Source organism: Miniopterus schreibersii, assembly GCF_964146895.1.
Source record: "Miniopterus schreibersii genome assembly, chromosome: 9".
NCBI lineage: Eukaryota > Metazoa > Chordata > Mammalia > Chiroptera > Miniopteridae > Miniopterus > Miniopterus schreibersii.
Window position 1 is genome coordinate 23,045,270 of NC_138118.1, and position 26,627 is coordinate 23,071,896.

At 35.9% G+C, this 26,627-nt stretch overlaps 1 protein-coding gene across 1 annotated transcript in view; it reads right to left on the bottom strand.

Annotated features, from left to right (window-relative positions):
- KCND2 (potassium voltage-gated channel subfamily D member 2) overlaps positions 1-26,627 on the bottom strand; it is a 483,545-nt gene that overhangs the window by 20,723 nt on the left and 436,195 nt on the right. The gene's annotated exons all lie outside the window — the stretch shown is intronic.

Here is a 26,627-nt window from a genome sequence, read left to right on the forward strand (position 1 = left end):
CTTTCTGGCTCCTTTTCCCTTAACTGATTTCTAAATCTTGGGCTAATTTAGGTCTCAAAAACTCAAATCCTCTTAACTTCTTCATATAAACCTATGTGATATTCCAATCTCCTGGCTTAAAACTTCTATCTATATGCTGATGATATTCTAATTTATATTGACAGCCTTGATGTCTATCTTGAAAATCAGACACATGTTTTCAATGATCTGGTCAGAAAATTCTTACCTCTGGATGTTTAAGAGCCAGTAAGACTTAAGTCAGCCAAAAAGGAACTTTCATTTCCCTAGCTTCTTCTGTTCCCCTCAAATCTGTTCCTCCCACATAGCCTATCACCTCTAATTAAATAGAACTGCAAACCATCCAATTACCTATATCAGAATTGAAACAGCCACCCAGTACTCAGTCCCCTCATCTCATTTCTCAGCTAGTCTTGTTGTGTCTCACCCAACCAAATTATGTCCTACTTGATTCTCTTTCCTCAGCCTCCATTTTCCCACAATAATCTAAGCCTTCGTCTATTGCCAGAACCATGGAGATAGCTTCTTATCTGAATTCTCTTTTCCACATTTACCACTTTACAATTCATGGCAATGTAGCAGCCAGAGTTAATGGTTTTAAAAATGGAGATTGGACTGTTGCTACCTTGCTTCACCTTCTAATAGATTTGAAACAAAAATAAATGCAAACTCCTCCCTTTTTTCTCTGAGGCCCTATATAATTTTGTTACTGCTTGCATTTCACACCACCCTCCACCAAGCTCACTGCTCTCCCACCATATCTGGCTTTCTGTCACATGTGCAGTCCCAGATCATCATAACTTAAAGGTATCCCTTTGAGAAGTGATTTTCTGGCAGTCTTATCCATAGTGGTCTTATTCCTTCCCTGTCATTTTCTCATTTGATTACCTACACAGTACTTAAAAAGTAATATTTTCTAATTTTTAATGTATTTATTTTCTGGCTCCCCACTTGCCCTGCCAGCATTAGAATATAATCAGGAGTTGTTATATATATATATTTTTTTAACTGTAAATGAGTGTGACTCCCTGACTTTTTAAAAAAATATTTTTTTAATTGATTTGAGAGAGAGAGGAAGAGAGAAAGAAACATTGATGTGAAAGATAAACATAGATTGGTTGCCTCCCTACACACCCCAACTGAGGACCAAACCCACAAACCAGGCATGTGCCCTGACTGGGAAAAGAACTGGTGAACTTTTGGTGCACAGGATGACACTCCAACCAATTGAGCCACAATGGCCAGGGTGAGTTGGCCTACTTTGTGTCTCACTAGCACAAAGCAGGCTCTTAGTAAATATTAGCTGAATGAATACATTGTCCCTACCTTACTTATACAAAGTTCTAGGAGTTCATTCCTTGGAGTAGGGGCAAGAAGGAGGTCTTTTGCTCTTATTATTGCAGAAATTATCCAGCTGCAGCACTATAGCTCCAACTACCTCCTGCTCACTATGGAGCTCGGGGGTCTTTGAGAGTTTAGTCTTTAGGAACAGGGCTCAGAGGAGCTCAGGTATTGGAATCCAGACTCAAGGAGTCTTTAGGAGTATTTGAGGAGACTGTATCTTGAAGGGTGATCTAGGCAGTCACTGTTGTTTGTGTGGGAACACGTTTGTGCGTCAATCTGGAGATGAAAGTTGTTGAGGAATTGGCCCAGGAAAGGCTCGTGAGATGATGGCAGCCTCTGCTGATTAGTACTGCCTTTAGTGACCCCATCCCAGCCTCTGGTTCTCTGCATCGAAGGCCAGTTACTCATTCTTGTCAGTGTTTGTGAGTGACCAGCAGTTGAGCTGATTCACTGTAACTAAAATACCTGCAAGGTTTTGGCATCCAAGTGACAATATTAATTTATAGTAAAAAATAATAATAAGCCGAGAACTGGAATACTGTGTCCATATTAAGCTTGGTTATTTTTTGTAGTTCACTGGTAGAGCTAAATCCTAATTTCATTATGTTAGTGAGGAAACGGTGGAAACAAAAGGAATTTACAAGGTGAGACAAAAAGGCTTGAAAACTTTCTTACTATAGTGATGTGTCAGTAGAATTGGAAGGTCAATTTTTTATATAATGCCTTGTGCACATGAGCCAGTTTCCATGTTTGCCACAATTCACACTAAGTGTCCAGCCTTATTTATAAAATCTTTCCCTTTGCACTGATTATGCAGTAGGCCCTGGGGAAATGAGAGCCCACATATCCCAGTATGCGCACACAGATGAGTCACTTTTCAAAAGCTTTTCTTCTTCATTTTAATGTCTACCAATTAGGACCTAGAAAGTATTTCTTACAAGGGAAAGTAAATAAAGTTCAGCTATTTGTAATGGCTAAAGAAGACAAGCATTGAGTCCATGTAATTAAAATAAGCCTTTTAAAATACAAATACATAAAATAAAATAACTAAATGAATCTATCATATATAGTCTTTCCCACCTCTCTTTAAGAAACTTTTAAAAATTAGCATTTATTCACTACTTTTTTTTTTTTGTATTCTAAGCTCACTATGTCATAGAGTAAGCCATGCCTGCATATTTGTAATCTTTAAAATTAAGATCCTAAGTGTATGGTATGGACCCAAATCTTAGTAAGACTTTAAGCAGACAGGAGACTGGTAAATTCAGGTAGCAAATGGTGGAGGGAATAGGGAGGGGAGATTCATGCACTCAGAAGGGCTGCAGCTAACAGAAGGGAGAAAATCAATTCTGAGGGACTTAGTCAAAGGGATTCTGGGACAACTGATAAAGCCCGTTTCCCTGGGAAAGCAATTTTTGATGAGGTGCCTGGGATTCCACTAGAGAAAAAACAAATCACTTCATATCTTTTTTGAATGTAAACAGATTATAATATAAATCAATAAAACAGAAAGTGAACTTGTTATTCAGAGGAGGAAAAATAAGTATGATGAAATAATCTTGTTTGCTTTGTGATAGAATGATAAAAAGTAAGGATATGAATCAGCTTGCAGGAAGGCAGCAAATTCATAGACTAGAAGGATCCTTAAGGGAAAAGAGATAACGGATACTTAACGGTGGTTTGATGTCATAAACTATGCTAATCTGTATCAAATGCAGTTATAGTTATTATTTATCTCTGCCATATTTGTTTTGTAATCCAAAATTCCTTCACAATCAAAAAAGTGAAGAGGAGTACTGGAGATGCCTGGTCAGCACCACGATGATCACAGTGGGAAGAAGAGGGGAGAAAAAATTGCTCATTGATTAGATCATCTTCTCTTATCTTTTTACTCTAGAGTGGAAAGCCAGAGCTTTCTCACATTATAACAAATTAAGATGGTCTCTAAGACTCTGCTGTTGTGAGACTAAGGCAGAGGGCTATGGTGAGGGGGCACAAGGGAGGGGAATGGGCAGGGTGTTTGAAGGTCATCCAGGCTGTCCTGTGATTATTTCTAATGACAACCTGAGCCAAGGCTGATTCCCAAGGAGCACCTGCTGCCTCTTTCCATACATCCCGTGGTTCTGTATACATCACCTTTTTGGTTTTTCTGCCTGCTCTCTTCCCCTTTTTAGGATTGGACTGCTGCTGATACTGGCAATATTTTAGGTATATTTTACTTGTTTGAATATGTTGGAGAACCATGAGAAATACATGGTATGATTTGCATCTGTTCTTACACTGTCTCTCATCTTCTTTAGGAATGACTTTGAGAAATGAAAGTAGATAATTTTTATCCATAAAGATGTAATTCGACACAGAATCTGCTTGGAACGAGGAATATTTATCTCTGGCAAAACCAGCTGTTTTCTTTTGTATAACTAGTATTCAAACTCTGAGTAAGAAGCAAAATAACATTGTATACCTCAGGTGTCATTTCTCTGAAATTCCGTGGAGGAAAGACTTAGAATAGAAAGATTTATAATGAGAAGTGACACTTACTTTGGCTAAATGATCATTTAATAAAATATTGCCTATAATACTGTCATCTTTCAATGATTATTTCTATCCTAGGTAACTTGTGTACTGGTTGGTATTTTATTCTGTATGTTCCATATGAAAACACACTGAATTTCCCCCGGCTTCTTATTCTTAAATTTATGCTAAGCCCAGCAATATTATATATTCTGTTCTTTCTGTTTTATTTTTATCAGACTTTAATATTATGTCTCCAGTCTTCAAAAATCCATTTCCCAAAGAGTTACACTAAAACATTATATAAATGTGGTTTGTTTTCATAGAAACATTTAAAAATATTTAAATAAAACTGATTCAAAGATGATAGGGTCCTCTAAGGTCAAATAAGATAAATATTGAAGTCTTAAAAGATAGAAGAAAACAGGAGAAAGCATAGCATAATATAAAAGAATAACTACCAAGAAGTTGTACATACCAAAAATGAAATGAGCAGGCTTGAACTTTGCTTACTGAAGGAAAGTTTCCCCATATTTCTTCTACTTTCCTCTGCTTCTTCTTACACAGAGTTCAAACACAATCCTGCTAGCTTCCTGGTCCTATTCATATAGTTTCTATTTTTTCTTCTCTTCTTATTTGAAGAGTATAAATATAGGCTCATTTGATAAAGTAGAAATGTTATATAAGGCAAACCTTCCCAGTTAAGTCATGGATTTCTATCTGTGAAACTATTTCCCATAGGTACTGATAGAGAAAACAAAAAGCATGTGTTTCATAAACAATCATGAAAGTAGAAAAGAACTTCAAATAACAGGGAAGAAATGCTGATTTGAAAATAAACCTCAGTGCTTACTGTAACTCAGTCTCTCACTCTTCTGATTCTTTTTTTTACCATGACAAAGTCTTAAAACTCTAAGTGTAAGAAACAGAGTGAATAGATCCTGCACAGCTACACAGAAGTCCAGGAGTACCTTATACATTGTATAGGGCAGGAGCTGGTTCAACAAATATTGTATATATTTCAAGTACTACATTAATTTTAAAAAACAGCAACTCAGCAACTTCATATAGGATATGAACCATTATTTGGGAGTACATTTGAAAAATAGATATATACTGTGATATGTCTGCATGTGTCAACCACAAATTTATCTGTTGAAATCCTAATGCTCAATGTGATGATATGAGGAGCTGGGGCTTTTGGGTGATGATTAGGTAGTGAGGACAAATCTCTCATAAATGGGATTAGTGCTCTTATAAAAAAAAGACACCCTACAGAATTCCCTAGCCCCTTCCACCACCTCATGACACAGTGAAAAAGGCAGTGTATGAACTAGGAAGTGGGCTCTTGCCTCCAGAACTGTGAGAAATACATTTCTGCTGTTTATAAACTACCAAGTCTCTGGTATTTTGTTATAGCAGCCCAAACAGACTAAGACACTATCCTTAAAAAGTGAAATGAAAGTGATATGTACAAAATGTCATGGTGAAAGCTATTAGCTGATTGTGTGTGTGTACTGTAATTACTGATGCTGGCTCTGAATTTTTCTCCTGGACCTGACTGGTAGTCACAAAGGTCTGAGAAATAATTTATTCTGACCTGTAAGCTGGATCACTTATCAATTAATATTTCTACCCCTTAGGGTCTCACTAGCTATGTTATTTATGGATTTTCTGCCATCAACTTGGTATTCTAGAAAGATCATAGTTTGATGGATAATTTTTATAGTGGCTGCAATGTTTGCAAATAGCAAGTGACTGTTTTTAGAGTGTTGCTATATAACACCCTGCTTGTGGTACAGAACTTGTTTGCCAAAGGGGCCCTGGTCTTACTTCAATGATAGATTTCTATTTGACATTTTAAAAGTAATGTTTGCCTAAAAAGCTCTCTTGATTTTGTCTCCAACTCCCTTGTCTGTAGGATCAATCACTATCTTATCTTACCTGTGTTGAAGGTTTGATAAATTTTTTGGACTATATTGTATATATAGTTATTTGAAGTATTCTGTGATCTCTCTTGTTTCCTTAACTCTAAGCCAAATTCTGAGCTACTATTTAAAATTATATTTTTCCTTTTCGATTTGCTCAGAACGTTAGTAATCTTAGCATCTACTAAATGAAAGGGCAGCTATAGGATCCCACACCTTAATTAGTAGTCCTAGCCAGAGTCCATGGGCTCTTAATGAATTCATGGATAAAATTCAGATGAGTCAGGGAACTCTATAACAGTTATGATTTCATAGGCATTTTCTTGAAAGTTTTGAGAGCTTTTATTAAATTATCAAAAGTTGTGGGGCCCAAATAATGTTAAACCATTATGATTTGAATAATTAGGGGGTACATCAATGTCATATGTTGTCTATATAAACAGTTTGAAGACACAAAGGAGATGCTGTAAAAATGTCAGCATTATTTTACAGCTACAGAAGTACCAAATATCCACTAGGGGGCATAAAAACCTAAATGAAAGTTTGAAAACAAACCGGGATCCTTCTTGGTTTCCACAAGCTAAGAGAATATTTCCAGTAAATTACTTGTACTGATTCCTTATCTTTGACTACACACATTCAATATTTAAGATCTATTTTGGGCATTTTATTTCTCTAAGAATAGTTGAATAAGACCAGACTTCACCATTTTATTGATTATCTATTTTCACTCTGTTTCCAAAAAGATGCAAAATAATTCTGAAATAATTTTCTATTTCTTTTAGAAGGATAAGTAAATTTCTATAATGTGAGATATAACTAAAGCATAATTTTAAACATAAAGTCCTCTATCCAAGACCCCTAGTGTGAAAAATAAGGAAAATTAAAATATTTGGTTTGGGTATAGAAAAGGGGAAAATCAAGGAAAGGGCTAATGAGAAGCTTTTAGTACATCTACTCACATTTATACTTAAAGCTCAAAATTAGATTTCAGTAGGGCTTACTGTGTTCCCTAGCTTGTGCCTTTTCAAAAATAAATTCTTTTCTGTTTCTTATTTTTTCTCTTGCTTTTAAAAAGCCTATTACATGATCAAATAAAGCTTTAAAGATTATAAATGAAATGAGATTATAATGTAGTATCCTAATAAAAATGTTTTTTAACCTAAATTAATACTATCAGTAAAAGTCTTTATAGTCTCTTTTTAAAAATGTTTTCAAAGTATGCTTTTCAGAGCTTACGTTTGTAACACTTTATTCTTCATTTAAAAGAGTTATGAAAACATATGTACAATTGATTATTGTGAGGCACACATTAAAAAACAAAAACAAAAACACTAAGGGCTGCCTTTCCCAGCTGTGGGACCACCGGAAATATTTTATCTTGCATTTGGTTCCTAGTTTTTGTTGCCTGGAGCTATCCTTTCACCCTCACATATCTTAGAGTCTGATCATGTCAGTCTCCTGAATAAAAGCCTTCATTGTCTCTCCATCACCTGCAGGAAAAAACTCCAGCTCCTTAGCATGACACACACAGCCTTTCGGGACTTGGCCATCCCATCCTCCACAGCTCACCCACACATACTCTATGTTCTAATTGAAACAAATAACTTTCTATTACTGGAATGTACTATATCCTTGCATTCCTCTATGCCTTTGTATATAATGTTCTTAGTAGAATATTCCCCTTTGCATAAGTCCTTTGGATGAACTAATTTACATTGATAAAGTTCAAGCATCAGTTCTTATTTGAAGAACTTCTTGACTATTTTGTCTCCATCCAATAAAAGTAATATTCTCCCTCTTCAATGCCTCCAATGCTGCTTGCAACTAATAGAATACAATTAGTTTTTTACAGATCTATTTTCTCCCATTACACTATGAGGCCCAGGAGGTCAAGGATCATATCATTATAAACCCAAGTCTAGCACAGACCTTGTCCATTGCTGAGCAAATAGTTGAAACTCAATAAATGTTTATTGCTTAAATAAATCCTCCAGGGAGAGCTTTGATGGTAAACAATAAATATGGGAGGGAGTAAAGGGAATACACACACCGCTCTTTCTTTTCACCAGATTCTCTTTTCCTCTCCAAGCCCAGCACCATCTCATCTCCTCAATTTGTCTAAATTCCTCTTCGGATGCTTAGATAATATGCCCAGAATAACCTACTTCTACAGTCAATTAATCTTACTTTTTATACCCAGAGAGATCATTTTTAACCTACTTGATTTTAAATGAACAGAGAAGCTGAGAGACATGACACTTTTCCAGTTTCTATCTATTTTTCATTGTCACATGCTTAACCAACATGTATCTAGCCAGCATTTAAATATACAAATTCCCCAAATTCGACAGATTTTGCAATCCTTAAATGCCATTAATTTGAATGAATACGGCTCCTGGTTTTCTGACTCTCACATATTATCTTGGGTCTCTCCATACCTCTCATATCTTCTTGCAATCTGCTAATCTTAGATAGTGAGCATCGGCAATTCTCTGGAAATGCCATTGTTTGGTCTCCATTGTTCCTAACAAGGTCCTTTCTGGTTATGCCCTCAGAATACATTGGAGGAGGTATCCTTGTCTTCCACTGGAAGAAACTTAATCCATCAAGTAAATCAAGGTCCCAGTGAATGCCAGGTCAGTTTGGCTTTGCATTGATGGCACCAGCTCCATAAGATGTGTGTTTTGGCTTTGCATCCAAAGGGTTTCATTTTCAACATTGTCAGCTGCTTTCACACTGTGAGCTTTCTTCAGTGACCTGCTGCTGTTGCTTCCATCTCTTCCTGTCCTTTGAAAGGTAATTCTGCTGGAGGAAGCTTCCCACTGTTCATGGTTCCAAGTCACTGCTGCTGTCACCCAAGGAGCCAAATCCCAATGTCATTTTGATGGTCCTGTTCATTAGTCGTTTTTCTTATAACCAGCCATGTATTCCACTTGCTGATACCACCAAAATTCTTCTTTGTTTGCAACCCGTTCAAAGACTCCTAGGTGCCTTTGCCATTGAAGAAAGAGGAGTTGGTCCCCAGGGTTAAGCCTGCAGAGCCAGTCTTAGAGGGGAATTCAGTAAGGCAGCATAAAAGCATGAAGTGGAGATGTTAAAATTATTTATGTATTATCCAGTAATGACCTTATATATCTCTTGTTTCTAATATGCCCAGGAAGTCCTGGTAATTTTGCTACCTATTGTCTACATCTTAAGTTTTATAGAAAAGAATGCACAAAAATCTAACTGTACTGGAAATAAGATGACTCTCAAATGAGGCATGGAATTAGGCTCTGTTTTGGCAGCAGCAGTGTCTGACGGAGATGGTGCTGTTGCAATTGCAAGTTGTATCCCTTCAGCAGATCTGGAGGCTGGGAAGTCCAAGATCATGGTGCTTTTAGGTTTGGTATTTGGTAAGTGCACACTAGTTCATAGCTGTCTTCTCACTGTGTCCTCACATGGTAATAGAGGAGAGGGAGCTCTCTGGGGCAGTAATTCCATTCATGAGGGCTCCACCTTAATGACCTAACCACGTCCCAAAGGCCCTCACCTCCTAAAACCATCACATTGGGACATTGAGTGGTATTAGATTTAACAAGAATTTGGATGGGGGGCACAAACATTTTGGTGTATAGCATGATCTAATGGCAATTCTGTTGATGAATTGGAACCCTTCACTCGGCTCACCACCTTGGGCAGGGTCTGCGCTCCTCCTGCTCTGAGGTGGAGGTGAGGATCCAGTTTGGAACTCACACCACAGAACAGTTTCTCACAAGCCATACAGCCAGTTTCTACCCTGCCTTGTTCCTTCCTCATTTATGCATCGCTCTGCCCTGTCACTGAATAGGGAATTTTTCCTCCTTAAAAATTCCAAAATTCTTTAAGCATAAACAATTTAATATAATTCTGCTTCATGTAAATATTTGCAGTTGTTTAAATCCAAAAGGAAGATCATTCAGAGAAGCTGTGATTTTAACTTCCCAAAGAATTCCAGGCATTTTCACTAAAATTCTAGCCTTCAATTAACCTAGAAAGTTTCTATAATCTTAAACAAACTTTGTTTTTGATGAAAGTCCAAGAGCTTATATTTACATTAGAGTTGCTTTTGGAGAGCAGTGTTATTCCAATCAAGGTGAGACAGAATTATTTCTTAAAATTAAATGAAAATAACACATGCATTTTGTGTTCAGATTTATTTACTTCTTCTTAGGAGATTAAGGCAGTGATTGAATAATTATTCTTCTACTAACTATGTAAATTAGGGCATACCCTGGATAAATATAAATTCATGTCTTTATAGTTTTAACTGGTCAGATTTATATATGAAAATGTTCCTGTGGTGCATTCTGATGATGCCTTATTAAAATAACAACACAAAACACAATAATAAAAATGAAACAAAAAAAGTACATCTGCTTAAACATAAACCAACTAGAAAATCTTCTATAAAAATACTATTTTCCTGAAGTTTCATTTTAAGAAAAAAGGTTAAACAAATTATGCAAAAACAAGTTGAAACTAGAAATTAAAATTTTAAAAAATCTAGAATATATATCGCACATTTCAAGCATATTAAATGCATAATTTCTTACATCTCTTTGTATGTTCCTATCTAAACTGAATTTTTTCAGAAATGAGATTAGATTATAGGCACAATATCTTACTTTTAAAATAGTATTGTTTGTATTCAGAATTTAAGCAGGAAAATAGAAATCATTGTAAGTATTTAGCACAGAATGAACTTAATGAAGGGCTTGGGCAATGGAGTTGTAGAGACTCAAACCCAAGACAACACTAGAGATAACCCAAGAATAGCAGCCAGAAGCCACAACCATGGTGAAGATGGAGGGGAAAACAAGGAGAAAGCTTTCTGAGTCCAAGGATCCTTACCAGGCCTTTACAGAAGGCGCTAAAGCCACCAAAGAGGGCCATCTTCTGTCTTAGAAGATGCAAAGAAAGAGGACACATACCCTGACTCCTCTCCCATTCCCCCCAGTCTCCTGCTAGTGCTCCCACTGGCCAAAATGGAAGCCTATCAGATGGCAAATCAGCCTGGGGAATGCAGCACTTGACAGCTAGTAAGAGGCATAACCAAACTGGAACCCAGGGCTTTCCCCAAAAGCTATGCTCTGCCTGCCCCAGCATGGCTCATGGTTAAAGTTCATTGTGGTTCCAAAATGTTATGACCCGGATGTAAAGCCTTTGTTTTGTTGATTGACTTCAGCCCTCTCCCCAAAAGCAGAAAATTACATTTTACTAGAATTAGAGTCCTGGTAGTTATGTAGATAAGACTTTATTGGTTAACAGTGCCATGTATCATGTTGTTCTGATTTTTGAAACATCTCAGCTATATTCGCCTTCCTACCTTACATATGAAGGGAAAATTGGGTCTTCTTCTAGGGGTGGGCTCCAGGTTTTTCAATTTTTGTCAAAGATGTACATTTCAACCCATTGTAAATTGAGAATAAGCTAAAGAACCAAAATATCTGTTTTGACAGAGGGAGGGAAAAATGCAAACATGAAGCAATATTCTAATTATATCTGATGGTTGTAAAATGTTCTACTTATATGAAATGGGCACGATATGTAATAAATGCTGACCCTTGGGGCTTCCAAGCCCTATGGTGACTAAGTGCTAGCAAGAAGCTCTTAATTAGAATGAATAATTTCAGAGTTGTATCCTTCAACAGATTATTGAGCATGCCATTAGTAATAAATTAAAGCATATTTTAAGGGCAGGTGAATATATATAAAACTAAGTTACCTTTAAAAATGAATATAGTTCCACAATTAGTTCAGTTGCTCATGAGCCTTTCTGTTGATGGAGTTTTTTGCTTTTGTTTTGTTGTTATTTTTGGTGTTATGTTTGTTGTTGTTTTGTTTGGAGTCAGTCAACAAAACAACAGCTCTGCATCTAGGTCATAACATCTTGGAACCAGAATGGGCCTTAGCCGTGAACCAGGGTGGGGTGGGCAGAGCATAGCTTTCGGGAAAAGCCCTGGATTCCAGTTTGGTTATTAGTGAGGTGTGCTCCATGTTCCCACCTGTTGCTGGTATAAGTGGGCTTCTTGCAATGTAACGAGAAAAAAAAAAATTTCTGATACAGGCGCAGGAGAATGAGTGGCATTTATTTGGGTGGAATTAAACCTCTGAGTTTCCAACGCCCCCTCCCTCCATCCAGCATTGGAAGAAGTCCAGCTGTGTCTTTAATAATGATAGAATTAAAGCTGTTGCCCAGAGTTTTTGTTTCATACTTACACAGTCCAGTCCAGCAGGCTAACTTAGCTTTTGTCCATCAGTCCATTGCATGTGGGGTCCACATGATCATGGGCCATGAGGCTTCTAGGGCCACATGGCTATGGAGGGAACACAGGCAGGGGCAGAGACAGAGACAGAGGAACAACAGAGAGATAATTCCTTTGTCTAGGGATTATGCATTCCCAAATTTTTGCAAGCTGGCATTGGCTCCACTCCCTCTAATTGGTGATCTCTGTCCCAGGTTTTTGTTTTTCTAAACAAAGATCCATTTTATTTATTTATTTATTTAGGTTAATCCTCACCCAAATGTGTTTTTTCCATTGATTTTTTTAGAGAGAGTGGGAGGGAAGGAAGGAGGGAGGGAGGGAGGGAGTAGGAGAGAGAGAAACAGAGAGAAAGAGAAAAAGAGAAAGAGAAAGAGAGAAATATCGATGTGAGAGAGACATGTGGATTGGCTGCCTCCTGCACATGCCCCAACAGGGCCGAGAATTGAACCTGCAACCCAGATACATGCCCTAGACCAGGAATCCAACCTGTAACCCTCCAGCTCATGGGCTAATACTCTAACCACTGAGCAACACCAGCCAAGGCTGTCCCAGGGTTGAAGGACAGGCACCTTACCTATGTCACCCCGACTTTACTGTGCACACATCCATCTTCCCCTTCCCCCATGATGTGAAGGGAATGGACTGGTGGTTCCCTGGGGACTGTGAAATTGCAGCTTCCTGGTGAAGCTTATAAATGTCTGGCTTCCCTTTTGCTCCTTTCCTATCATAATAACTAGCTAATTACAATGGTAAGAGTCAAGCATCTTACTAGCTACCAAGTACTGCACTTCCCATGCTGACTTGTCATCTGATTTGCTTCCAGTTTGTTATTATAGTAATGAAAGTCTATAGCTAAATCAGTCAAAGCCTGGCTGTTAGTTATAAATTTAAATAAAGAAAACATATTTGTATGTACAAAGGAGAATAAGATTGTGGATGAGGGTTTGGGCAATAAAATGAAAATATATGATGTGTGCTTTAAATTAAAAATAAGAATGAACATAGTTGTTCCATTATAGACGTCATTGCCATAGATAGCTAGACTACATTTTTAAGATTTGTTTGACAACTTGTTATTTCTACCACTAATGAAGGTTTATGATAACAGTTTATTTACAATTGTAAGATAAAGCCTTCACAACACAGTGCTTTAACCTCTAAAGAGCAGTCACTATGTGATCAAGGATGATTGATTTTCATAATGAGAAAATGAGGCCTAAACTTGAAATAGCAGAAGTAACATTCCTTGAAAATAGTCCTTGAAACATTTGCTAGTGGTTTTATAAATACAAATAAAGTTGTCTGCTTAGATAAAAGCACTTAATGTAGCAAACTTCCACTTATAAAAAACAAACAAAAAGAAGTTAAAGCAAACAATAAAGCTAAAAGCAAATATTTCTCTTAAATATATTTTTCTTCTTTTCTCTTTCCCTTTTTGCCTTCTCCCTTCCTCAAAAATTCATCTGGTTTCTACAGTAAGTGGGCAACTTTGATACTGATAATAAGTTTAATACTTGGTCCCCCCACAAAAGATCTCACAGTTAAGGAAAGAAGTTGGAGTAATAAACAAATAATTGAACTCTAATTATCTCGTTTCTATATATATATATACTTTTTCTCCTATCTCCAAGATGCCTAAAGTTATTATTTGCATTCATGATTTATCTGATCTAACTTCTCCTGGAAACAGTTGTTGACTATGCCCTTTACCCCTCTACTGTCACACAGAGGAGGGATGCCCAGTGGCTTATTCTCCTCAAGCCTAAGTGAAAGGCCTTTCTTCATCCCAGTTGTTTCTGAATTATTTTTAAAAAGAGATGTAAAAAAGTAAAATAAAAAGAAATGTAAATGATGTCATTAGGTTGCCTATGTGGTTCCTAATATATCCACTTAAAGTACTCTTTTGTAAAGAGCAAAATGGTAAATATTTTAGGCTTTGCAGGACATATGGCTTCTGTTACAATGACTCAACTTTATTCTTGTAGTGCAAAAATAGCCTTAGATAATCCATTAATGAATGAAGGTGATTATAATCCCATAAAAATATCAGTGTCCATAAATAAATAAACTTTTTATGGACACTAAATTTGAATTTCATAGAATTTGATGTGTCAAGAAATATTCTCCTTCTTTTGATTGTGTTCTAACCACTTAAACATGTAGATACTCTTCAAAGATCGCAAGCATTACACAAACAGGGAATGGCTGTATTTAATCCGAAGGTTGTAGTTTGCCAATCCCTGATTTAAAGCGACTTTCTTTGTGTAATCAACTCACTTTGGAAAGAGTATTTTCCTGTGGAAGAGTTTGAAATAATTCAACAAAACATTACCTAAAACTGCTAAATATATTTTTCAAACATTTTGTAATTCTTGACTTTAGGAACTGTAACTTCTTGGAAAAGAGAGTAGAAGAGCCTCTGTATCCCACCTTATCTGCACCTTTACTACCGCCCATTACTGTCATTGGGTGTACAGTAGATGAAAGGGAGAATGAGCTGATTGCCCTGGTTGCTGTCTACTATTTATGTAACTTTGGTACAGGAGGTCAGGTGAGGATGTGTTATGTCCCCAACACTCTGCTACGTGTGGGAAGGTAGAAATTAAAAGCAGCAGTCCTTGCTCTTAGTGACTTCCAGTAGGGAAAGAGGCAACATAGGAAATAACATTTAAGTGTAATTACTACTATAATAGAAATTATTGTGGGATTCCTTGAGAGTTGAGTGTACCTGGGAAATACATCCACAAGGAGGCAAGACTTGAACTGAATCTAGAAGAATAAAAAGGAGTTAGCTGAGCAATAATGAGAAGGAATGTGTTGTTAAGAGAGACGGCCAGGCAACTCTTAGCAGCAGGGATGGTCTTATGAGTAGGTGGAGTAACTTCTGTGATGATGATGCTGAAAGAACTTCCTGCCAACTCCATATCACTCTTGCTCTTTGAATTATTAGATTCCATAATTAGAGACTTATCTGCCTAAAAATTCTTGTCTTTGTTAAAATTCAGCTCTTCTGAGAGTAGTAACACATTAAGCCCTTGAACTCATGTATGTTTCTTTGGGATTGAATTTATATATCAGATTGTTTCTTGAAGGCAGGTTTTAATGGGGAAAGTTGGAAAGATGTCACACTCAAAGGGAAAAGGGCCCAGAAATAAAGCCTGCAGCACTGAAATTCAAACTTGGACTGTTGAAAAATTTTACCCAGGGCTGGTTGTGCCTAGAAAAAGCTTTTTTTCATGAACTGACTTTTAAAGGGGTGTTTGTTTGTCTAGTAAGAGTGAATGGAGCCTGCCATTATGCCTTAGAGAACCTGTATTGATCTTCACAGTCAAACCACTAAATAGAACTTGACTGCTACACAATGGAGGATTAATTCTCCTTCAGCATAAGCCTGCAGTGAACATGTCAATATGCATTTATGCAACCTCCCCTCTGTGCAGAAAAGAGAGCAGAGAACCCAATAAACAAATTAATGTAGAGAAGTCAAGAGGGAAATGTGGCTAGCATGTTTTGTTTTTTTAAACTCAAATAAAATCAGAAAAAAGCAATTTTTTATGTAATTTCCTAACTTTATATATATAATGTAATGTTAATTTTATATTTTAGATGAAATAAAATGTGAAAACGTTTTGGGTTTTTTTTTCTTAGGGAGGCTTTCTTGTTGAAACATCCCAAAATTTTATAGAAGATTTGAAATAAGAGCAGATTTATGTAATTATGAGCTCTTGCTAACCTAGAAATATGATAATTTTGAGTGGAACTTTGCCTAAGCTTACTAAGTGAATGGAAAAGTAAGGAAGTTTTCTTAGCAAATTATTTGTGAGTGAACTCAAATTTCACCTTAAAAAAGTAGTAGTTTTTAAAAACTAGACTGATTAAGTATGGATACAAGTTTAACTCCCTAATAATTAAGTAATGACCAAAGTCAAATGAGTCTACAACTGATTTTTATGAAAGATTGCAAGTAGAAAACTACAACTGGCATTGAAAGTTACATGTGGATTTAATATAAAGTCAGAGAATATTTTGGTTACTATGAGTTGTCACTATACACACACTGAAATATGTCACCATTTAAAGGAAGAGGGTGTGGGACTGTGTTGGTGTATGTTAATATTAAACTCTATGATCTTTCTCATGATATGTGTGATGTGTTGTTTTAACCTACTCTCAATTTTCCTACTCAAAAAAGTAATCCAGCAGTAATTGTAATTCTAAAGTCCTCATATAAGTGACTTTGACAATAATTTTAATGAGTTTGTTTTAGCTGTCTTTGCATCTTTGTATACGAATCATCCATCCTTCACGTGGTAATAGCTTCTTCTGAGAGCAGGAGCATCTCACTATCAGGGAGTACTGGATTCAGGTAAGAAGAGCTGACAGCAGTTAAAGGGTTTTCTAATCTTTCATAAATTGTAAATGTAAAGTTCAAGTAGTTTTAGAGGAGCAGAAGGGATTTTGAACAATTTCTCACCTTACCTGGTTCCACAGCTTCCCCCCCCCCCCCCCAACACTAATCTTAACATCTCTAAAACAACAACAAAACATTTTGAGGAAACAGAGACAACCTTATATACACCCTGGCAAATCCCTGCTGTGTGCAAGCAGAGATGTGAGTCGTCACAATAACTGCCTATACCAACCAACAGCCTCCTTAATCAGTAAAGTTTGATCAGTAATGGCAGTGCTCTCTACCTCTAATGTCCCAGAATGTGAATGCCATGGAAGGCAGAGAGATGAGTGAGGGGTATATTTGGTATATTTGGTCTGCACTATCTTCAAGCTCTAAATGCTTGACTCATAATCATTGATTTCTGGTGTACTGGTGTACTGGTATGTCTTTATAGCAAGAGCTATTTAATATTTCCGGAAAGTTTTTTGTGTGATTTAATTTGCACTTAATTCTGTTGAAAAGTATATATGGCATTCTGATCTCTTATAAAAAAATGAGTCCATGTTATAAAATCAAAACAAGACAAGAAAGGCATCTCGATTCCTAAAGGTTAGGAATGACTACTGAAATGAGATTTTCCATTTTTATGTTTTATTTTGTTATGCCATAATGTCCCCCATCCCAGGGGAATGTAAATGCCCAAGTATTAAATGTGAGCAAACAGTATGATACAGAAAGAACAGGTAAAATGTATCTGAATATTGTCAAGTTCTTATGATTAAAAATTAATATACAATTATGGGAGCAAGAGTTTAAAAATAGAGCAACTGGTAAACTACATCCATGTGATTAGTTGTTTCTATGGCTAGTTACTTGCAAGCACAATGTTGGCTTAGCCTGTGTTGTGATACAAACAGATCTATGAATTAGAGCTGAACACTTTCATTTGTTAATTGCATTATGTCCTGTAACCAACACATGTTTTTACTTACATAATCAGATAAAAACAGTAATTTATTTTCTTTGTCCTAACTTCCTTATTATGTAAAGGAAGTTTTAGCTGATCAACTTGAGATGGTAAATTAAAATTCTAAATGATTGAACATGTTAGTACCATTGTCAATGAAAGCATGTAGGAAGGAAATGACGTTTTTTAAGGAAGAAAAATTAACTTTTTTTGAGAAGCTGAAGGACTGAGACTTATATATCAAATGTTTGATTTTCTTATATTATTTGTATGCCTATTAGCATTAGAGATTAAGTAACAATCGATGTGCTCAAGAAAGCACTGTAAAAGATGTACTACACTCCAGATATGAGCAAAAACCATTTTTAAAAATTTTATAGTTGTCTTGGGATAAGCTATTGCACAGAAGAAAATGCTTGCTATCAAGCCAATATTATGACAGGGCTTTTAAATATTTGTTATGTCTGAATTTGCTTCTGATAGTCCAGAAAATTAAGCCAAACCAAAGCAAGAACAGTATGTCACAGCAATCCAGAACTTCTGAAGTCTTTACCCTCACACTTAAGTCTGTAGTTCACATAACAAATAACATTATAGCAAAACCTCCCAATGACAACAAGGGCTGCAAGCCCAGTTGGAACTTTAGTTTGTTTCAGGAAAAATATAATGCAACTAAATTCATACTAGTAAGAGATGAATGAATCTCTTACTAGTAAGAGGATCATTTGAATGAATGAAAGTTTTACTTGGAGGAATTTGTCACTATCTATGTCCCTGTCGGATGGCACATTTGCCCACATTTGTGACTTGAATGGATTTTGCTAAAAAAGAAAAGAACTTAGATTATCAAACATTAGTGTTTCTCAGTTACTGTTACTCAGTGTTACTGTTTCTCAGTTGATGGCATTTTATTGGAAACATCACAATTGTGAAATACTTCATTTTAATCATGGCAAGACACGTAGTCAGAACACGTGTGGTCAAGTTCAGCTCTGTCTCTTACCAGCCCTGTGACATCCAGTAAGTAACCTCTATGGGACTGTTTCCTCATCTTTAAAATGTGGGATGAACATATTCATTCTTTCCATCTCCCAGATTGTGTTGGAGATTATTACTTCAAACTATCTTATCCAGATGCTTTTGGAGATGATTTGGTGCATGGAGGAAGAATAAGCTTTCAAGGAGCTTACCTTATAAAGGATTGAATTCCTACAATTCTGGAGAGTTTTATCCTACCTTAACTAAACAATAAATGACATTTTTGGGCACTATGCTAAACTAACAACCTTATATGGAAAACACATTAATAATAAGTTCACAACCCCACAGTGAGGTAGGTGCTAATACTGTCTTACTTTACAGATAAGAGAAAGAAGGTTTAGAGGGGCTAACTGCCCCAAAAGGCAATCAGAGAAAAGGTGAGAAGGGGTGGGTGATCCTGACAGCACATGTTTGACCTTATTTACCAATGATGCTATGCAGACCAAAGTGCATGATCATTAATGGCAGAGCTGCCATCTGAACACAGGCATTCTGGACCTTGCAGATGAAATAAAAGTCTTTCGAGAAGCAAATTGAGATAGCTCCTGAATATGTTTGGGAAATTTTGGTTCAGCCATCACTTCAGGAACCTGTAGCTGGTTTTTGAGCTTCAAATTTAAGATAATTATTTTTTTTAGTTTCCTTCTGTTTTAAAATAAAATAAAATTCATTTTCGAAGGTGGAACTGTTTTACACTTTTCATTATAGATTTCTGTTTTCCCTCCCTATCTGATATTCTTTTGTTCATTTATATTCTTTCTAGACTATAAAGATCAAAAACATATTTCAGAAATCCAAAATTCAAAGGAAAACCACAAAACTGAAAGTTTAAAAAATTAAATAGGCTCCACAGATACAAGTATATATTAGACCGACCATATCAAAAAAGAAATAGTTTTTGCCTGGCTGGTGGCTGAGTTGGTTGGAGCATTGTCCTGAACACCGAAAGGTTGTGGGTTTGATTCCCAGTCAGGTTCATTCTGGAGGCAACCGATTGATGTTTCTTTCTCTCTCCCTCCCCTCTCTCTAAAGTCAATAAAAAATTCTTGGATGAAGATTAAAGAAAAACAGAAATAACTTTCTGATCTCAGTCCTTTTAGTATCTGTGTTGACAAAGACTAGAGCAAGAAGCATCAGCTGAGCCTGATCACTTCAACTGTTTTTTTCATTTTATTTTATTTTTTCCATCACCATTTATCTCCTTTATGTCCTCTTCCACCTGCACTCACCCTGCAATCACCACACTGTTGTCCATATCCATGAGTTCTATCTCTTTCTCTTTCTCAATTCCTCTAAGCCTCCCCCATCCCACTCCTAGAGCTGCCTGCCTGCTCTCTCTCTATGAGTCTGTCTCTATTTTGCTTGGCAGTTCAGTTTGTTCATCAAATTCCACATATGAATGTAAGTACTTGTCTTTCTCTGACTGGCTTATATCACTTAGCATGTTTTTTAGGTCCATCCATGCTGTCACAAAGGATAAAAATTTTCTTCCTTTTTATGACAGAGTAGTAATCCCACTGTGTAGATGTACCACAGTGTTTTTATCCACTCATCTACTAATGGGCACTTGGGCTGCTTCCAGATCTTGGCTATTGTATGTAAAACTGTAATGAACATAGAGTTACATATATTCTTTCCTATTAGTGTTTCATATTTCTTTAGATAAATTCCCTGAAGTGGAATCACTGGGTCAAAAGGCAGTTCCATTTTTAATTTTTTGAGGTAACTCCATACTGCTTTCCACAGTGGCTACACCAACCTGCATTCCCACCAACAGTGCACGAGGGTTCTCTTTTCTCCACATTCTCACCAACACTTGTTGTTTGTTGATTTATTAATGATAGCAATTCTCACACGCATGAGGTCATATCTCATTGTGGTTTTAATTTTCATTTCCATGATGATTAGTGACATTGAGCATCTTTCCATATGTCTATTGGCCATCTGTATGTCCTCTTTGCAAAAGTGTCTATTCAGGTCTTTTAACCATTTTAAAATTGAATTTTTTGCTTGTTTTGGTGTTGAGTTTTATAAGTTCTTTAATTTTTTTATATTAACCCTTTTCAGATGTATTATTGGTGATTATGTTCTTTCATTCAGTGGGTTGTCTTTCAAGTTTGTTGGTGGTTTTCTTTGCTGTGCAAAAACTCTTCAGTTTTATGTAGTCCCATTTGTTTATTTTTTCTTTTGTTTCCCTTCCTAAAGGAGATGCATCAGAAAAAAATATTGCTATGAGAAATGTCCGAGATTTTACTGTCTATGTTTTCTTCTAAGATCCTCAACAAAATATTAGCAAACCTAATCTGGCAATATATTAAAAAGATCATAAGCCATGATCAAATGGGATTTATTCCTGGGATGGAAGGCTGGTACAATATCAGCAAAGCAATAAACATGATGCACCACATAAACAAATTGAAGGATAACAACCACATGATCATATCAATAGATGCAGAAAAAGCATTTGATAAAATCCAGAACTCATTTATAGTAAAAACTCTCAGCAAAGTGGGAATAGTGGGAACACACCTCAACTTAATAAAGGCCATATATGACAAACTCACAGCTAACATCATACTCATGGGCAAAAACTACAAGTGTTTCCCTTATGATCGAGAGCAAGACAGGGATGTCTGCTTTCACCACCCTTATTCAACATAGTACTGGAAGTAGTAGCCACAGCAATCATATAAGAAGAAGAAATAAAAGGCATCCAAATTGGAAAGGAGGAAGTAAAACTGTCATTATTTGCAGATGACATGATATTGTATATAGAGAACCCTAAAGATTCCACCAAAAAACCCACTAGAACTTATAAATGAATTCAGTAAAGTAGCAGGATACAAAATAAATATCCAGAAATCAATTACATTTTTATACACCATTAATGAACTATCAGAAAGGGAAATTTAAAAAAATAATGACATTCACAATTGCTTCAAACTGAATAAAATGCCTAAGAATAAATTTAACCAAGGATGTAAAAGACCTGTACTTAGAAAATTATAAGACACTGAATAAAGAAATTAAGGAAGATGCAAATAAGTGGAAGCATATACCTTGTTCATGAACAGGAAGAATTAACGTCATTAAAAGGTCCATATTACCCACAGAAATGTACAGATTCCATGCAATTCCTATCAAGATACCAATGGAATATTTCAAAGAATTAGAACAAATGTTTCAAAACTTTATATGGAATCACAAAATACCCCAAACAGCCTCAGCAATTTTGAAAAAGAAGAACAAAGTTGGAAGACTCATGCTGATATCAAACTATACTACAAGGCCATAGTAATCAAAACAGCATGGTACTGGCATAAAAACAGACATATAGATCAATGGAACAGAATAGAGACCCCAGAAATAAACCCATGGATTATAATCAATATTTGACAAAGGTAGCAAAAACATAAAATGGACTAAAGATATTCAATAAATGGTGTTGGGAAAATTAGACAGATATGTGAAAGAAGATGAAACTAGATCACCTTCTTATACCTCGTACAAGAATAAACTCAAAATGTATTAAGCATATCAACTTTTAATCTTTTAAATTGGGAAGAAGCACCTGGAACATCAACTACTGTGCACAGCATAAATATTTAGTCTTTTTAATTCTCCTTAACATTATTTAGAGTCTTTTTTATACAATTAACTCTTTTATTGTCTATTTTCTTGTGTATTTTGACTTGTTCACTTATTGAGTTGCCTGATTATAAGCTGGTTCTTAAATAAAATAAATTATGACTTTGAGTATAAATACAGACTTTGATGGATCCTCATATTAAAGTGAACCAAAATAAAAAAATGAAACTCACACCAATAAATCTGCTATGAAATACTTTTGCCCAGAAACCAAAGTCTCAAAGAATACAACCAGAATGTTCTCTGAACTAAATTGGAACAGAATTTATATAAACCACAAAACCCATTTAAAGTCTTTTACTTATTCCTAAAGAAATACGAAGAATTCAAGGTCAAATCCTCAGTGACAAGAATGGCTATTTCCTTATGTGGCCTACCTTAGGGAATTCTTTGTGTGACCCACTCCACAGCCTGTCTGATTTTAGTTGTATTCTTAAGAGAATGCTATTTCTTCCAATGTGGGCCTTTGGTCTCCTTAAGTTTGGAAAAGAACATCTATCAGACATTGAACCATTTTAGGCATCCTGGTAAAGCAAATGCAAGTTATTCAAATAAAATGTTGAATTCACTGCTTTGCATATACTAGCCTTCAGTTTTACTGAGTAAATAATAAATGTTGCACAGGATGTGGAAGATAAACTTAGATATCTAAATGTACATAGACACTATAATGAAGAAATCGGTTTCTTTGAATGTTTGATCAAATGTTAAAATCAGTATATTTGGTGTGAGAATGTGACATCTCTCAGACAATTTATAACTTTACTTTGTCTTTTTTTATTAATTTATAAATTATATATAAACATAAATGCATATAAAATGTAATATGTAATATATATTTTATATTTTTGTATTGTATATATATGAATGACCAAGGAAAAAGTTTAGTACAAAATTTTCTAATTGTAGTGTAGTTTAAGAAACATACTTGTATTATTAATGGCAGAGCTGAAATCTGAACCAGGCAATCTTTCAAAAGGCAAGTTGGGATAGAACCTGAATCTGGGAAATTTAACCTTAGCGATCACTTCAGGGGCCTATAGCTAGTTTTTGAACTGAATTGTGGCAGAGAAGTAAAAAAAAAAGTGAGAAAGTGTAGAAAGACAAAAAATGTATACCGTGCTACATAAGAACATAACAGAACTGACTAATGTAAATGTAAAAATCAGACAGTGGAGAAAGGAATGTAATAGCTCTAGTTTTGTAAAATTGTACAGATATTATCATTACTATATCTGTCTTTAGTGAGCTAATTGATAATGAACTGAGTAAGAAATACACTGCCAGTCCTGGGTGCAAATTCTAATGCTATTTACCAGCTGTGTGTTAATTAGCCTTCATAAGACTAAGTTTTCTCATTTGTTAAAAAGACCAGAAAACCTGTTTTCTTGATATAGTCTAAGTAACAATCTTAGAATGGCTCCTTAAGTCAAGACAGTTCTAAGTTATGATGGTAACTTAAGAAAACTTGTTTTTTTCTATGGTTGCTAGAGAATATGCCCTCAGAACTGGAGTTCACATGAGAAGAAACTGCAAGAAAAAAATGCAAAATCAACCCAGGCCCAAAGAACTGTGGAAATGGTTCATCTTGTTTATGATTGTCTCTTCCTTCAAAAGAGGCTAAAGAGGACAATGTCCTCCTGGCTAAAATATTTGCAATTGCATTACTGTATAATTTAACTTATATTCAATTTTAATAATGAAATGGAGGAGAAAATATTGCTCCACTAAATTACCTGCTCTCTGCTCAGACTTGACTATTTAATAGCTCAGTCAATGGCCAAGCAATTATAAATGTCTGCAAATAAAAATGATTCCTTAGTCCTGGTGTGCAAACATATGTATCTGCCTCCTGTACCAGTTATGATAGAAGTTTGAAAAGCCCTTGGGAACCATTTGTCATAGTTTGTTGTCTTCACAGTGTACTGAAATCAGGTATCTTCAGCTTATTATAATATGATTCATTCTTCTGAACTTGGAGTTTGGATATAGTGCTATTAGGTACAAAGCAGCAGCACTCAGAAAATTAAGACAGTACAAAAGACTGGCTTTGAGGGTGTGTGACCTGTGCAGTCTCACAGAATCACTTGCTCACGAAGGCCCCCTGCTTGGTTTAATGCTCTGCTACTGAAATTCTTAATAATTGCATCTTTGATTTTGTGTTTTGTAAGTGAAATCCTGTGGGACAATGGAGCATGTGTATGAGCAGAGGGGATGCACGTGGCACGAGCAAAAGATGTTCCTTGCTGCTCGATTTGCATGTAGGACTCAACACCTTCCTGAGCACAGAATCCTGGTGGACTCACTGTACACAGCAGTTCAGCAAGACTCAAAGCAAGTACAAGATAAAAGTGAGTAAATGGGGATGCTGAAGGCCCTGAAAAGTCACACTTTCCTCTTGAACCAGAATTTGCTTTGAACACAGAAAGAAGGAATAGCATTCTAACAGACAGGGACATCTGAAGAATCTCTCCCACATCATTTGTTGCTCCTGTTAATTCCCTGTATTAGCTGACCACTTATGCTTTTTCTTTGAGTTCTTTTTTGCTTATCAGCAAGCTGAAGTTAAACAATGTTGGTATAATGTGTGCATAATTATGAAATGACATGAAAACAGTTGAGTTAGTTTTGTGCAGTGTTTCCACTGTTCTTATTGGACCAGAATCCATATGCATATTTGTTATGAAATATGAATTGTATAATTTTGGTGATTCTGCATTCAAGATGAATATTGATATATGTATTTATTATTGGAATTGCACAATAAAAATATGAACAGTAAAATTCATGGTAATAATAACTTAAAGTTTTAAGTTTTCTTTACTTAGAACCACAGTAGGCAGTAATTAAAAAATATGACATGTGAAGGGATATTGTGAAAGAAATGATAAAGCTTAATATTTGAATACTTTTAATTGTACTCCCCCCCCCCCTTGCTTTTTAAACAGAGGCTATCATTTTTATTTTCCAATGGGCCCAGAAAATTATGTAGCCTAGCTGGCCTTGATAGGGTAATATGTTACCCTAACCACTATGGTGGTTGATTTCAAGGGCTCTGAAGTAGCCAAGAGCTCAATTTAAATCATGCTCAGCACTTAGCCATGGCCTCATTTAACTTTTCTAGGCCTCAGTTTTCTTATCATTTTGTTATTTAATCAACTTATATTTATTGAGCCTACTGGGTATACTGTGAAGAAACAATAAAATTTTTGTACTCTGTGGAACTTACATGGTAGACCGGAAGACAGAAGTAAAACTGATAACAAAAAATAAATGCTGTGAAGAAAGACAAGGGTATTTTGAAATAGAAAATTTGGGAGGGTGTTGAGACTTAATTTATTTCAGGTGGTGAAATATTTAATTAAGAACAGAAAAAATGAGCAAGAGATAACTGAGAAAAGGTTGGGAAAAGGGAAGAAAAGAAAATACCCATCTCAAAGTTATAATACATTATATGATTACAGGATACCTGTGAAAAGTAGCAGAGTCCTGGCAAGAGTGAATATGGAATACATGAGTAGCTTTTATCATTATTAGAAGGCTGACAGTAGTCAATCCACAAGGAGGTTTTCAGCTTTATCCTCACTCTGCATTCATATTCGTCAATGTGGTGTAAATATTTTTCTAGAAAGTTTGTCATTGATATAGTCGCTCATTTAATGATATTTGGCTGACCTTTAGGTATGCAATACAATTTTATTCTGTTAATTCTCTCTCCTTGGTATAGCTCTTTCTTATACACACTTATCAGTTTCTAATGAATTTACCTGAGATGCCTGTCGTTCATGATCTGAGTCTGTTTTCTGTTTTGTTTCATTGTATTGTGATAACATACTTCCCTTTGGGCACAATAACATTTCAGTTAAAGCTAGTGAAAGTCTTTCCTTCTTGTTTTTAGTTGTCTTTTATATGTCATTGATTTTAACAACTGTTATGAAAATGAAAAAAAAAAAAGTCTCTTCAAGTTGTCACTTTTCTCTTTCCCTTTTTGCCAGTCATGGAATTGGTGTCTCCCAATTGTCTCTTTTACCTAAAAACAGCCTCTCGTGTCATCTTGCCTGATGAAATCCCAGATCTGAGGTCAAGTTGATACCATTGTAGTTAACCCAGTTATTAATTAATTAGCAGGAAAGGAACAAAGGGAAGGCCAAGTAATGTAGGCATGCCATTTGTGCCAGAAAGCTGAAGCTTAACACTCTCCAGGTCTGTTCCCCATAGATCCTGAGGGAAGGGACTGGACAGAGAAAAAATACACACATACCCAGTAAAGTCTAAATGATGTAGAGAGGGTGCTTGTTTGTCAGTTACACCTGGACATTGTCCAGAGTAGGCATATAGGTATAGCCACTGCAAGCATGAGTAGATATGATATTTAAGCTCTTAAACAGAAGGGTTCTCTCTTGCTCTCTTGCCCCTTCTTGCTGCTTATGCCTGATTCCTGGCTTGAGAGCTCTCATGCTCTGCACTCGCCCACATGGCCCACA